Source organism: Anser anser (genome assembly GCF_964211835.1).
Source record: "Anser anser genome assembly, chromosome: 1".
NCBI classification, from domain to species: Eukaryota; Metazoa; Chordata; class Aves; order Anseriformes; family Anatidae; genus Anser; species Anser anser.
This window is the reverse complement of record NC_139720.1, coordinates 137,888,471-137,901,967: the sequence shown is the minus strand read 5'-3', so window position 1 is coordinate 137,901,967 and position 13,497 is coordinate 137,888,471. Positions and strand designations below refer to the sequence as shown.

Below are 13,497 nucleotides of genomic sequence, written 5' to 3'. Positions count from 1 at the left end.
TGTCCTGGTTCCAGTTAGGACAGAGTTAATTTTCCTCCTAGTAGCTGGTAGGGTGCTATGTTTTGGATTAGGATGAGAAGAGCGCTGATAACATGCTGATGTTTTAATTGTTGCAGAGCAGTGTTTACACCAGGCCAAGGACTTTTCAGCTTCTCGCTCTGTCCTGCCAGCGAGCAGGCTGGGGGTGCAGCGGGAGCTGGGAGGGGACAGACCCAGGACAGCTGACCCAAAGTGGCCAAAGGGGTATTCCATACCATCTGACGTCATGCTAAACAATATATAGGGGTGGCTGGCCGGGGTGGGGGCCGACTGCTCGGGGATAGGCTGGGCATCGGTCAGCTGGTGGTGAGCAATTGCATTGTGCATCACTTGTTTCGTACACATTATTATTATTATTATTATTATTGTTATTGTTATTGTTATTATTATTTTCCTGTCTTAATAAACTGTCTTTATCTCAACTCACCGGCTTCACTTTCCCGTTTCTCTCCCCCATCCCAGAGAGGGAGGGGGGAGGGTGAGCGAACGGCTGTGTGGTGTTTAGCTGCCGGCTGGGTTAAACCACAACACCAGGAATATCTGACTGCCCACTACCTAGTCGCATGGTATTTCTTCATTCATGCAGTGGAAGCTTTTGAAAACAAGTAGTTTTGCTAGTATTCTCATAAGCAATTGTCTAAGGCCTCAAGAACAACCAAAACAATGAGACAAAAAATACCAGGTGTCCCACAGCCATGATTGAAACCTAGTAAAGCATTTTTCCGTTATTTGACTACATCTTCTTGAGGTCTCCTGAACACCATATGGAAATTCTAGAATGAGTGACTGTACCATAAGAAAGACAAGTGCTTGTGCTTTTGTTTGTTTGTTTTTCTCCATCTCACTGTTTGCATAACCATCACCATCCTCATTAGTTCATAGGTGAACTTTTGTGTCAGCCTGGAAGCGAGGTACCCACATCAGGGAACTTTTCATGCCTATTCCTAACCTGTTAACAGGTGCTCAGTTTTTATAACTGCATCATTTGATGCTGGATCCTTAAATGGATGAAAAGTGGGGAGGCATAACCTCTTCTACACAATTTGTCATATGTACTCTTAGCATGGCATGTCCAGTCTCTGTGAGAAGGTGGAGGCAAGGTGGTGACGATGTTTGAGTTTGATAATATGAAATATTTCTGAGATGTAAAGAAATTACACAGGATAATCCTTATGATATGCAAAGAGCTATAACAGACTTGAATATGTTACATCTAGGAAGAGGTTTTATCAGCTAGAAGGACTGCTGTGTTTAAGGTACACAAATCATATTTATTTTGAGAGAATACCAGACATGAATGATATCACTGCATACTTGCTATCCAGAAAAATAGTACAGAAAAGAAATATTACTGCAAATCTATGTGATCTCACCATACAAACTGAAGTTATGCTGGCTAAAATAACTAAGAGAGATGTTTTAAAGAGAAGCAGAGAAATGGATTGTATTTTAAGAAAAATGGGGAAAAAGAAATATGTTCAGAAAGTAACTCTGTGAAAGATCCCTATGGTAAAGGTAAGAGACATTTAGTATCATTTCCCACCCTAAGAAATGTCTTTACATGACAGAAATGATAGAACTACTATTTAGGAATGTTATTCTTAGCTATGGTTTAATTTTATACTTTATTAGGTTTAACTGCTCAGTCTTTCCATTGAGTTTCTAATCTGTTAGTTAAGACTCCCCCCTTTGCTTTGCAAGATTAAACGTGTAGGGTTTTTTTTAAGCTTGCCTAATTTTTCAAGTGAGTCCAGACTAATTTAAATAATACAACTCTGTTCTTACTTCCACAAAGAGAATAAATGCAGACAAAATGAAATACAGAGGCCAGTCTTTTGGAAGCCTGCAACCACAAAGAGTATGGAAAACACAGGAGCTGCTTTCCATAATGCTGTGAGAGTCAGCACAAGAGCAGCACAATTCTGGGAGAAATTTTCTTCACTAAGCAGGATCATCCCTGCAAGATGACCCCTACCTTCAGGTAGCTACCAGCTATTACAGGTGGCACTCACATTTGGCTTACCCATTCTTTATAACTTCCAAAATGGGGGCTGAAGCATTGGTTCAGCATCATGCAGCTTGCTGTTGCGTGCCAGCTCCAGCTTTCACACATTGCAGAGATGGTGCTCCAAGAGCTAATGGAGCTGGAGATTTCTGAAACAGTTTGTCTCAGATGCATTTCATCAGGCTGATGGAAGCAGAGATGTATTTTCTGCTCTGAGAGGCTCTCTCCTACTGATAGTGTGTGCCACAAGGGCCTGGTGAACTGCTACAGCTGTGGGGAATGAGAACGGAGGAAATCCAAATAGCTTATTTTGCATGAGAAAACACTCGTAGCTTCAAAATGCTTTATTTACTGGAAACTTTGAAAATTTTAAGGTTTCTATAATGGCAACAGATTCAGACTCTGTCCTCATTAACACGACAGAAAGAGATGCATACCCAAAAAGTCATTTTGACAAGACTTCTCCTCATCTTATTTAAAGCAGGGAAGTTTGACAGAGATCAAACAGGTTTTGGAGGTAGGTTCTGATCAACATTCAAGGATCCACATTCCTGTCTAAGAAAACACTTTGTACTGCACACAAGAGCAAGTGTCTGTGAACAAGTTTTAAACAAACTATCACTACTGACAGAAAATAGAGGATAATTTTCTTTAGAAAGCGTAACATCTTAAGAGACATAAATATGTAAAGTGGTTTGCTCTCTGCTCTGAATCATGAATACATACAAAAATAAAGAAATCTTATTTTTCAATTTGGTTCCAATGGAGAAGCCACTTTCTGCTACCAGGTAGCCTGAGGATGTGCAATCAAACAACCAAAGTCACTCCTGAGACAGCATGTTGTCAAAAATATTACACATCAAAATTTCATAGCAAATATTCTTTAGATTGCTTAATAAAGCATCTTGAAATGTGTGAAATTTAAAACTGTTCTGAAAAGGCATGTTTGAACAGTGCAGGAGAAATAGAGGGTTGGCTTTTGATGCAAGAGTATAGATCAAAATAGATGATTACACAGTAGGGCTCCTTTCTAATATGTCGACAAGTAGAAAACAATCACAGAGATGTAACACCTGCCTGCATGACAGCCCTTAAGCATTGAATTTGCTTATCAATATTGTGTTCGCTTTATTACAAGCATATGTTAGGACTGACTTAAGTATAGTAACTTTTCCCTTTAGCTGCAGAATAGACTACATTATCCCATGAACTCCCTTCCAGGAGGATATTCTTTTGATTCTCAGGAATATTTAGGTACGTGGAGAGGAATGCCTTTATAAAATGGTCTTCTCAATGACTTTGGGATGTAATATGGTTAGAGAGACACAGGATTGTCTTGTGAGTCAGATCACCTGAAAATGAGATTGTATAGAGCACATTTAATTAAACCTTCCTGTAGAAGAGTTTACCAAATTCTGGGCACTCAATGAGTTCCTCAGTGAAAACTGAGGAACGATTTTCTGCTCCGTAACCATAGAAAGTGGAAATAGCACTTTGAGATTACCAGACTGCAGGCTAAGAAGTTCTGAGACAGAAATCTAGGCTACCTAAGCCTGGAGAAAAGGTTTACATTAAACAATGATACTTGTAAATGTCAGAAAAAAATGGATTTTTTTTTTTAACTAAAAAGTGCATAGATTTTTTAGTAGTCCATATTTAGTTCCAGTTAACACAGAGCTGAATGTTCTGACTGCTGCATTTGTGCAATTATGTCTATAGGAATCGATACATTGTTTATAACAAGTGAATGTTAGCCTAAAATGAAAGTACCACATTACAAAAAAATGTGTTCTACATATTTGTTCTAACCCTCTGGAAATCAGTTACTAATGACTTTGATAAATATCAAAAAATAACCAACATCTGTGTACACATTATTTTCATCTGCCATATAGTATGCTGTGGGCAAAAAAATATTCAAGGTGCTAGGGAACATATTTAAGTAAAACCACTGAATGTGTCCTTTGTAGTGTGAGAATGGTGGCTGAACTCTGATCAAACATGAGAATATTTGTGCCAGGTAAACTTTCAAGACACATGGTTAACTGGCTAGTCAGAGTTTAAGTTCAAGAGAATTTTAACCTGTGTAGAAAGTGTAAAAACCTTTCTCCAGAAAGGTTTAATTTCCTTCTGCCTGTCATGGATAAAGCCAAAAAGAAATTAGGGACACCCTTATATAAGTGGAGGACTCAACAAGTATCTTATATTGTGGACAAAATAAATTGACTAAATTGACAACCCTCTTTTCACCTTCTGCTGAACACATATGTATTAACAATTGTTTCTAGGAGCTTCAGATGAATTGAAGACTGGGTCACAGGGTACAGGACACATAAAATTTATAATCAAACAACTTTCAAGGAAGGATATTAGCATCTTTCCAACCCTTCTTTTTCACCCCAAATGATAATGTAAAAAAAAATAATTATATGCTTGACACTTTTTAGAGGTTTACCATGTACCACATCTTTTACTTCCCAAGTCAAAATAAGAAAATAAATAAATTTTAAAGACATGATTCTTGGTGCTAGAATTTAATACCTCCTACAGTGATCTTTCACTTTCATTTTCCTTTCCTCTCAGAATGTAATTACATGCCCTCAAGGTGCTGAAAATAAATAGGTAAAGACAGTTGGTCATAGTCAATTGCCTGTTGTAGGACTCAACTGTCTAAAATCTTATGTCTATATTTGAGTTACCTAACCTTGGTTCTCTTTACAGTAAGTAGAGGAAGATTTTCAAGAGTAGATGCCCAGTGCACCATGCCAATAAGCACACAGAGTCGGAATTCACATGAAGGTCTTTTAATTAAATAATTAATAATCTCATCATAAAGGAGATATTTAAAACAGATTAGACGAATTGCACCCAAATAGGGCTAATTTCTCTCTACTGATTTGGAAGGGATCCTACCTCAGATGTAGATGTAATTAGGTAAGATGAGTCCCACTCTATATGCTTCCTTTCTTGCTAGACCACCAACAGACAATGGCTTTCTTTTCTCCATGACATTTAAAGCAATAACCCTTATCCAAAAGGTCACTCTGAAAGGCTGTTGTGTCTGTCTTCTTTTCCATTTCTTTTAAGAAAAGCTTACACTCTGAAACTAAACTCCAGATTAAAAGAGGTAACCAAGATTGCTTTGGTTTTATGGAATGGTATGAACCTATTGTCTTGGTTTTACTGTATTTGGAGTCATTGTCCTTGGAAACTCGCCTTGAACATGTCTTGATTGTAAGATCATTATACTGGGCTACGTTTAATTCCCCTGCATGTTATGATTTCTTTTAGAAGTAACTTGCCCCAGCGCACAACCAAGGTGTGTTTCATAAGCATTCAATCTTCTGGATGACCAGGGGACCAGGCTCGCACAGTGGAATTCAGCATAGGCACAGCCAGGTGTGTTGCTATTGCAAAAAATATGTCTCTTCGAATGTTTGAAGAGAAAAAAAAAAGGTAAGAATATTTCTGAGATCTTTCCTCTTCGCTTTTGAGACTGAAAATGGAATACTGCATATAGGCATAGTATCATAATTTTAAGAGGGATTTGCAGAACTGCAGAAAGTCATAATAAAGGTGTAAATGATGCCCTACAGAGATGGTCACATATCAGGTATTAAAAAGAAGACTGAAAGTTGAATTGGTTATATTAAATCAATATTTCATAAGGCAAAATATAAGGCAGGAAGTAAGAACTCTTCATCTAGAAATGAAAAGTGTTTAAAGAAGCAGCAACTCTTGAGAAGTGGCATGCTTAGTTTTAAAAGTGCACTAGCAAGATTAACAACGGAAACAAACTCCTGTGACAGTGGTTAGTTACCTCACATGATGCCTTCAAAGTAAGACTTGATATCTTCTGGAATACATACTCTTGAGGATCAATGCACAAGTAATTGGGTACAGTTTTTATAGGCTGTTTGGTAGCAAGTGAGACTAGAGGATCTAATGGTCTTCTCCAGCCTTAGAATCAATGAACCCATTAACATCTTGGACAGTTCTTTAGAGTTAGCACATTATCCTGCCATCAGGCACTATTTCCTTCCCTGTGGTCTGAATTCATGCACTGCACTCTAACTCACTGACTCTAATTATATTATGATTATGTTCTTGATGAACCAGGCTACTTTTCCTGCTGTGTTTATTCACAGAACAGCTCAGTACTAGCAGACAGCAATTGTTTCACATGTGCTTCAGCTGTTATTAAACGGAAAGGTGAGTGTGAGTGACAGTGAATCTTTAAGTGGTCAGAGAATCTAATATTCCCTGCAGCTTCTGTCTCTTTGAATGTACTTAACCTCCATTGTTTATATATGTATATATATATATATATTTTTTTTTCTTTTTTCTCAAAACTGAAGAAGTTGCGAGGTTTGGATGTTCACTGCAGTGGAAGAAGAAATGTCATTCTGTTAAGGAAACTGAACAACAATGAGAGATCTGTTCACTACTGGTAGTATCACCCGGACTATCAGGACTTCTGTCTTACATACCCTTCACCTTTTTTTCATACCATTTTTCATATAAAATATCCTTTCTGCATGGCAAGTACTGTCTATTTCTGCTGAAGACCCATTCCTCAGTGAAATTGTAGAGTAGTGAGTCAAAGACATTCACTAAAATTTTCTTTACAGAGCATTGTGTGGGAGGACTACTCTGTGCCAGCTGTCCTCTCTGAGAAGTCATATACTCTTGTAACTGTTCTTGTGTACCTGTTCTCTGATTTTCTTATTGTCTTCATAGTCCTTTCCACCTTACTCCTCAATATTTTACTAATCATTAATGAGACCATCTGTGGAACTCCACTGCCATCTATGAGAATTAGCATACCTATGAAGTTTTGACTAGTCATGCGTTAATTGCGGGAGAAAGTCTGAAACTAAAAATCTTCAGGGAAATGTGAAATCTTGGACTCTTGACTCATTAAACTCACAGGTGATACAGCTGCTATTGGGAGTTATTCAGGTCATGCCAAAGCAACCACATATATGTGGTCAGCTGGAGAGCTCCCTGGGCTCCATTGACAAAGCTACCTCGTGCACATGGCGATACCCACATCACTGACTCCTAATCTGAACACCACTCTTAATGTCATTTTCCAGTCATCCTTTTAGTTGAATTCTTCACACAATGGCCTTTGTTTCAACTGTTTTGAAAAGTGCCTTTATTTTGACTAGCCTATTTCACAGAGGCCTCTGGTAGGAAGAGAAAGAGATGGACATGGAGCTGCTCAAGTTGAGGATGGTGTTAGGCCCGAGTTTTTCACTTCCCTGATAAGTGCTCAGACCATTCTTTTGTAATAAATAAGGGAGATAGCACAACACCATGTCTGCTTTGAAAGAAAACTCTGTTCTGCTGGTGTTATGATTCTGCTGAAGTATGTTTGGTGTGTATGTTTGGTCTATTCCATAGGCCCTTCAGTTGACAAATGATCTGAAACATCTGCTTTCTGGATTGTGTTACACTTATGTATGTCATTTGAAGATACATATGGTGCTTATCTTAAGCACCAAGTTTGCAGAGGTGGGTACTAAACCTATTTTGGCATCTAAAACATAAACTCAATTTAGTCTGGCTCTGCAACAATAGCAGAGTTCAAGGATCCAGAAACTATTATCTTTTATGTTTTTTCTCTATTAGTGTCCCAATCTCATGATCTCTTTCTCTCTTTTTTTCTTTTTTTTCTTTTTTTTCCTTTTTTTCTTTTTTTTTTTTTTTCCGGCATTGCTATAAATCTGCCTAAGTCCTTTATTGGTCTGACTCAAAATCACATTATCTGACTTGTGAAGGAAGCTCTGCCCTTACGAATTCTGTATCAAACTATTATATTATGTTTCATATTTTTTACTTGTTACCTGTTTTGAGACACCAAAGGGTAGATTCTCAGCCACAGTATTTTGGCGCAACTCTGGAGGAGTAAGCCCTCATGCACTACAAAATATTCCCTGTAAAGTTTCAGCTAATTGTTTCCAAAATTCATTTGGGTGTCATTTGTCAAACATTATTCAACTTTAGCTTAGTGTAGCTTTGTTCAATCAGTACTTTGCTGAATAGTAAATCAATGTCGGAAGAAGTTTATGAATGTAATGGCAAATTGCACATCAGTTAATGAAAGGGTATGAATAGATAATCAGGTTATAAATCAAGTCAGAGCTTTAGAAAAAAAAATCACAAAGTGTGAGAATAAAGCCTGGATGGTTAGTCATAACTTCAAAAACTCATCTGTAGCTATCACTTTTTGGACGTTCAGTTATTGTTCTTTGGACAAGAGTCGTGTGTGTGTTTGTGTATATGGGCTTATGCATTCTGGCCAGTTTCCAATCTAAATAATTATATTTGCATACATCAAATTTCCTGTGATGCTTTACATTGTTCTGCCTTTCCCTCTCTAAAGCTTTCATTAACATGAGAAAATGACAAAGTGCTGTTGTGTGGCTAAAGCAGTCTGACAGCTGTAGTTCAATGAGGAAAAAGTCATCTTTTCATGTAGGTATAGATCGAAGCATACAGGTCTACCAACACATTTTGATTACTTTACTGGTGAAAGCATGAACAGCCTGGTCATTATTGATGCACACTTACCAAATTATTGAACTATAAGATAAGGGAATACATCCTAGCCCTTGATCACCATCTCTATCTTTTGCCCACTAATTTATTTCCCAAGACTTTTAACAGTCTGGCACTAGGCAGAGACATATACAAACAAGACACAATACCTGTGACAAGTTAAAGTCTAATATTAACATTTATATTTTTATAGATTATTGATTGCCACACTTTTAAGTTAAAATCTTATTATTTTGGCATACGATATATTATATCCTGTACCACTCCTAGTGACAGCTCTGATCTTTGTATCTCCTAAGGGTAGTTATAGCTTTGCCCAATAAGGTTTCTGGAAATAAGAAACCTTTCTGACCGTAGCATGGATAAAATAATCATATTTTGTAGAAACATGCAAGGTTTGATCTTTTTTCTGTGGAAGTAAATAGGGTTATAATCTATGTGATTTTATAGACACATGTATCAAGTACCATGGAAAGGAACTTTTTATTTTCACAGCACATGATGAAGCAAACTGTATTAAATTGATTTCCTCAAGTATTAATTAATTTGATTTTTCTAACCAAATGTCTTCAAAGAAAATTAATATCCCTGCAGAGTACCAGAATTCTCACTGCATTTTTCCAAATAGTTATCTGCCTCCTTCCACCTGCTTTTTCCTGTATCCTAAAAACATCTTTGGTGGATGTGAATAGATTGCCTTTAGTGTAATGCACTGACTCATCCTTGCACAGTGAGATGAGAAAAGCCCTCCAGACTCCCTCCAGAGGACTTTTAGACGTAAGCAGTCTAACTCTGCTGATTCCAATTTGTCCCCTGGAAATGTCATATTTGAAAGTTCACTGGGTTTGTTGGCAAAGACATCTATGTCTTTGTTAGATTTCATTTGAGTCTGAATGTATGGTACATTTGCTATAGTGTTGCAGGTTTGAGGAAGACAGGACCCCACCTCTTGGAGCAGCACTATCACATGAGTCAAGCAGATTTTTAAGACACTTTCTGTGACAGGAGGGAAAATGAGACAAAAGAAAAGGGAAATATTTTTTGTGTGTGTCCAAAGCAGTATGCCTAAAAGACTCATAAATCAAACAAGGTTGTTCTAGATAATATTTTTCTTTACTGATTTAGACAAAAAGGAAGGGAATTGGAAATCAATGCCCCATGAAAAAATGTATTTTAAAATATGTATTCAACCAAGGGAAAACACAATTCTGAGATACGAATTGCAGGCACAATGGCTTATTTTCTGTGGGAAGAAAAACGCTGTTACCTTCACCTCCCTTGCTTACAACAAAGATTTGTAATTTTTTTGTTCCTAATTTTAAAAGATAATTCATTTTGACTTTATTTGTTTTGATGTACAAAAGCTAAACGTTAAAGACAGAACTAAGATTACATTGCTCCATGAGACTGAATTCTATATACACAGAAAACAGAATATAACGGATCAATTCCTGACTAGTTTGAGGATATCTTAGCAGAGATTTCATCCCAGCTGGATCTGCCATCCCAGAAGTGTAATTCAGGTTCTGAAAAAGTGCTTTGACATCTGTCCATCTCAACTTCTCATCAGGAGCAAGTATCCTCCTGACTTTGATTTTTCAGTGTCATTTTGAGTAGAAAACACTCACCAGAAAGGGTAACAATACCAGAACCTTCTGTTGAACATGGACCTCTCCACTGGAGGAAAGTTAGAAGATTTTCATCAAAAGTGGTGAGACAGTCACAAAGCTGTAGTTTTTTTGTTTTATTAAAAGACAAAAAAAAAAAAAAAAAAAAGGTTTCATTACATGACTCGACCAGTGAGTCTCTGGGACTTGATGGGATCCAGTGAACATCTTTGTTTAAGTCTGTATCTTCCATTCTTAACAGTCTTTCATAACACAGAATTTCTGCTATTCCTCAGCCTAACTCTTCCACCAGAACCAATGATAACCTGAAGATAGCCCGGTTCCTAAAGCCAAGTATTCGCAGAATAAGAAATGTACAAATATTCTGGGCTAACTTGCAGAGGGATTTTGTTGTTTGAAAATCTTAATTGGTAAGTGCCCCAGAATAGGCACATAAATAGCCAGAGTGCCTGTGTATGCATGGATCAGAGCTAGATGGGCAGGAGGGCCAGTACAGAAACACCCAAGCCGTTTGCACTAGGATCTGAGCAATGCTGTGCTGTCTCACGTGGCTTTACCACTTTGATCTCTGAGAGCTCAGATCTTTACATCACAAATTACAGTGTATATCCATGCCCTTGCAAGCCAGGAAAGCGCCCTAATTACTAACCCCAAAACAATCACCACTAGAAAGAAATTAACTAAATCAAGTATCTAGCCAAGATTAAACAGGAATACTACACCACATGTACTATTACATTGAATAAGTGTGGATATCTCTATTTTCCACAGTCACCTGCAACAATCTTTAAACATCTGGCCGGATGTTTTACAGTTTTAGGAGCAATTAGATAGGACAGATACCTCTTTCTAAACTTAGCTGCAGTACTGCCAAAGTTAGGATCATATAAAATATTTCCATCGTTTCACTCCTTACCTCATCCTAATTAGAAAATTGTATTGACAACAGCTTGGGAGTAGATGAATTTTTAATTCTCCATTCTCCTTTTCAAGAAAGTACATAATATATTATATTTCCCTAGTACAGAGGCATAGGTGCTTCTTCCTCTCTCCTAGAAAAATCCCACCTGCTCACATTCGACGTTTTCACAGTTACAGTTCATTAACTGTTCACATCCTTTTGCATGACCGAGTAATATATCCAAATATTTCATTTCCTCTACCTCCACAGCCTTACAAATGATGACCTCCTGGGTTTATAACCACACTTCTCATTATTACTTCCTAAATGACTGACTTTCTATGCCATTCCTAGAATTCCCAGGGTTGTACAAAACTTCCTGTACTACCTTCTGATTCTTCTGTGCATTAATATCACCCAACCTTGTGTTAGTTGAAGTTTCTGCTAGTATAATCCTGCTCTTTTGCTCCATTTCATGAAGAATTCTAAATAAATTCAAGCTCAGAACTGATATTTGAGTAACAATACTGGCAAGAGCCTTTTAGTCTAGCTTCTCTGCCAAGACAATCCATCCTTGGCTCCCCACATATTTACCCAACTTAGATGTTGTGCAAACAATTCTCATCTTCTCATGTGGCTATATGTTCTATTGAAGTCCATGTTTAAAATGATCACCATATTAAAAAACACTCAGGTACTTGACTCTAATCAGATTTGTCTCATACAGAGCAGGTGCTTCAAGATCAGCAACACCTATTTTAAAGAAATGTTTTAAAGGTTTTAAAAACATTAGTGGAAACTATTTTTAATTATTTTCTGATCTCTTTGCCTAGGGAAAAGACAGCATTAGTTACCATGAAAGCAATTAACAAGACTTCTAAGGGAGAGGAAAATTAAAAGAATAAATATAAAAGCCCTCCAAAACGATCCAAATAGACTTTTGATATATGAGTTTGTCTCAGCTTTAACTACCAATGTCCTGGAATCTCCTAGTACTGTTTTCAAAGAACTCTCTTCTCTTGAGAAACTCCTTTTCCTTAATTGCTTTCGTTTTATGCATTTTTTATGTGTGTTACATTTGTAATCATTATGAAAGTATAAGGAATGGTTAATTTTTTGGGACATCTGTCTGAAAGTTTGTTCCTGTAATGGACATCAGGTTATTTGACATAACAAAGAACCAAGGTAGAACCTTGATTGTAAAGTGTGCAATGGTTTGTTTTTCATGTAAAAAGTGCGTGTAATATCTGTTAATGGTGCACTTCAAAACAAAACAGAACAAAAACACAAGAAAACAAAGCCAAAGGGGGAAAGGTGAGGGACAGGGTTAGTTCAGCATGAAGGGAAGGGAAGGGAAGGGAAGGGAAGGGAAGGGAAGGGAAGGGAAGGGAAGGGAAGGGAAGGGAAGGGAAGGGAAGGGAAGGGAAGGGAAGGGAAGGGAAGGGAAGGGAAGGGAAGGGAAGGGAAGGGAAGGGAAGGGAAGGGAAGGGAAGGGAAGGGAAGGGAAGGGAAGGGAAGGGAAGGGAAGGGAAGGGAAGGGAAGGGAAGGGAAGGGAAGGGAAGGGAAGGGAAGGGAAGGGAAGGGAAGGGAAGGGAAGGGAAGGGAAGGGAAGGGAAGGGAAGGGAAGGGAAGGGAAGGGAAGGGAAGGGAAAGATGTTTTCATGTGAGGAGACCTTCACATAAGGCATCAATAAAATCCATCTCTGTTTTTTCGTATTTGTTAAATAAACATTTGAGAACTCTGTGACTCTAGTAATGTAGGTGATGGGATGACTTGTATGTAGCATTAACCAGCAGAATAATACAGATCAAGATGTTACAAAGAATATATAGATGAGGTGGTTTACAGAGAATGGTTAGAAAAGAGTGCCGACATCTTCATTTATCTTATTCTTACCAAATGAGAGGTGTGGTCTGTATAAAAGTTGCCTGAGTTTCACTTTATTAAAAAGCTCACATAATGTTAGTAATAAAGCATGTTAATTACATATGTTGCTGTGCTTAATGCATACATACTATATTTCCTATAATTTTAATAACTTTCTTACCCCTGTTTTAGAAAGATGAACCTCCTTATAAAACAGGTATAATTGGCCTGTCTCTTTTTTACAGTCAAGAACCCTGCAGCTAGGGAAGATTTGGTATTTAAAACTGCAATATCTGATATGTATAAATCTTGTGTTATCAGGGATGAATCTTTAGGAATAGGGAAGAAATTTCACATTTGGAGGAGAGAGGAGTAATTTCATTGAAAGGCTGATGCATTCAAAAAGTAATAAATTATTTTAATAACCACCTAATGGTAGATATTACACACTGTTCTCTAATTATTAATCCACTGTAGAAATGTTCACTG

The 13,497-nt window shown here is 37.5% G+C and overlaps 1 long non-coding RNA gene across 1 annotated transcript; it reads left to right on the top strand.

The window, feature by feature from the left end:
- Window positions 1–316: 316 nt before the first annotated feature.
- On the top strand, window positions 317–12,482 carry LOC310892449. The gene is made up of 3 exons (XR_014578143.1): window positions 317–345; window positions 5,336–5,500; window positions 6,403–12,482. It is a non-coding gene; the product is annotated as an uncharacterized lncRNA (long non-coding RNA).
- Window positions 12,483–13,497: the final 1,015 nt, after the last annotated feature.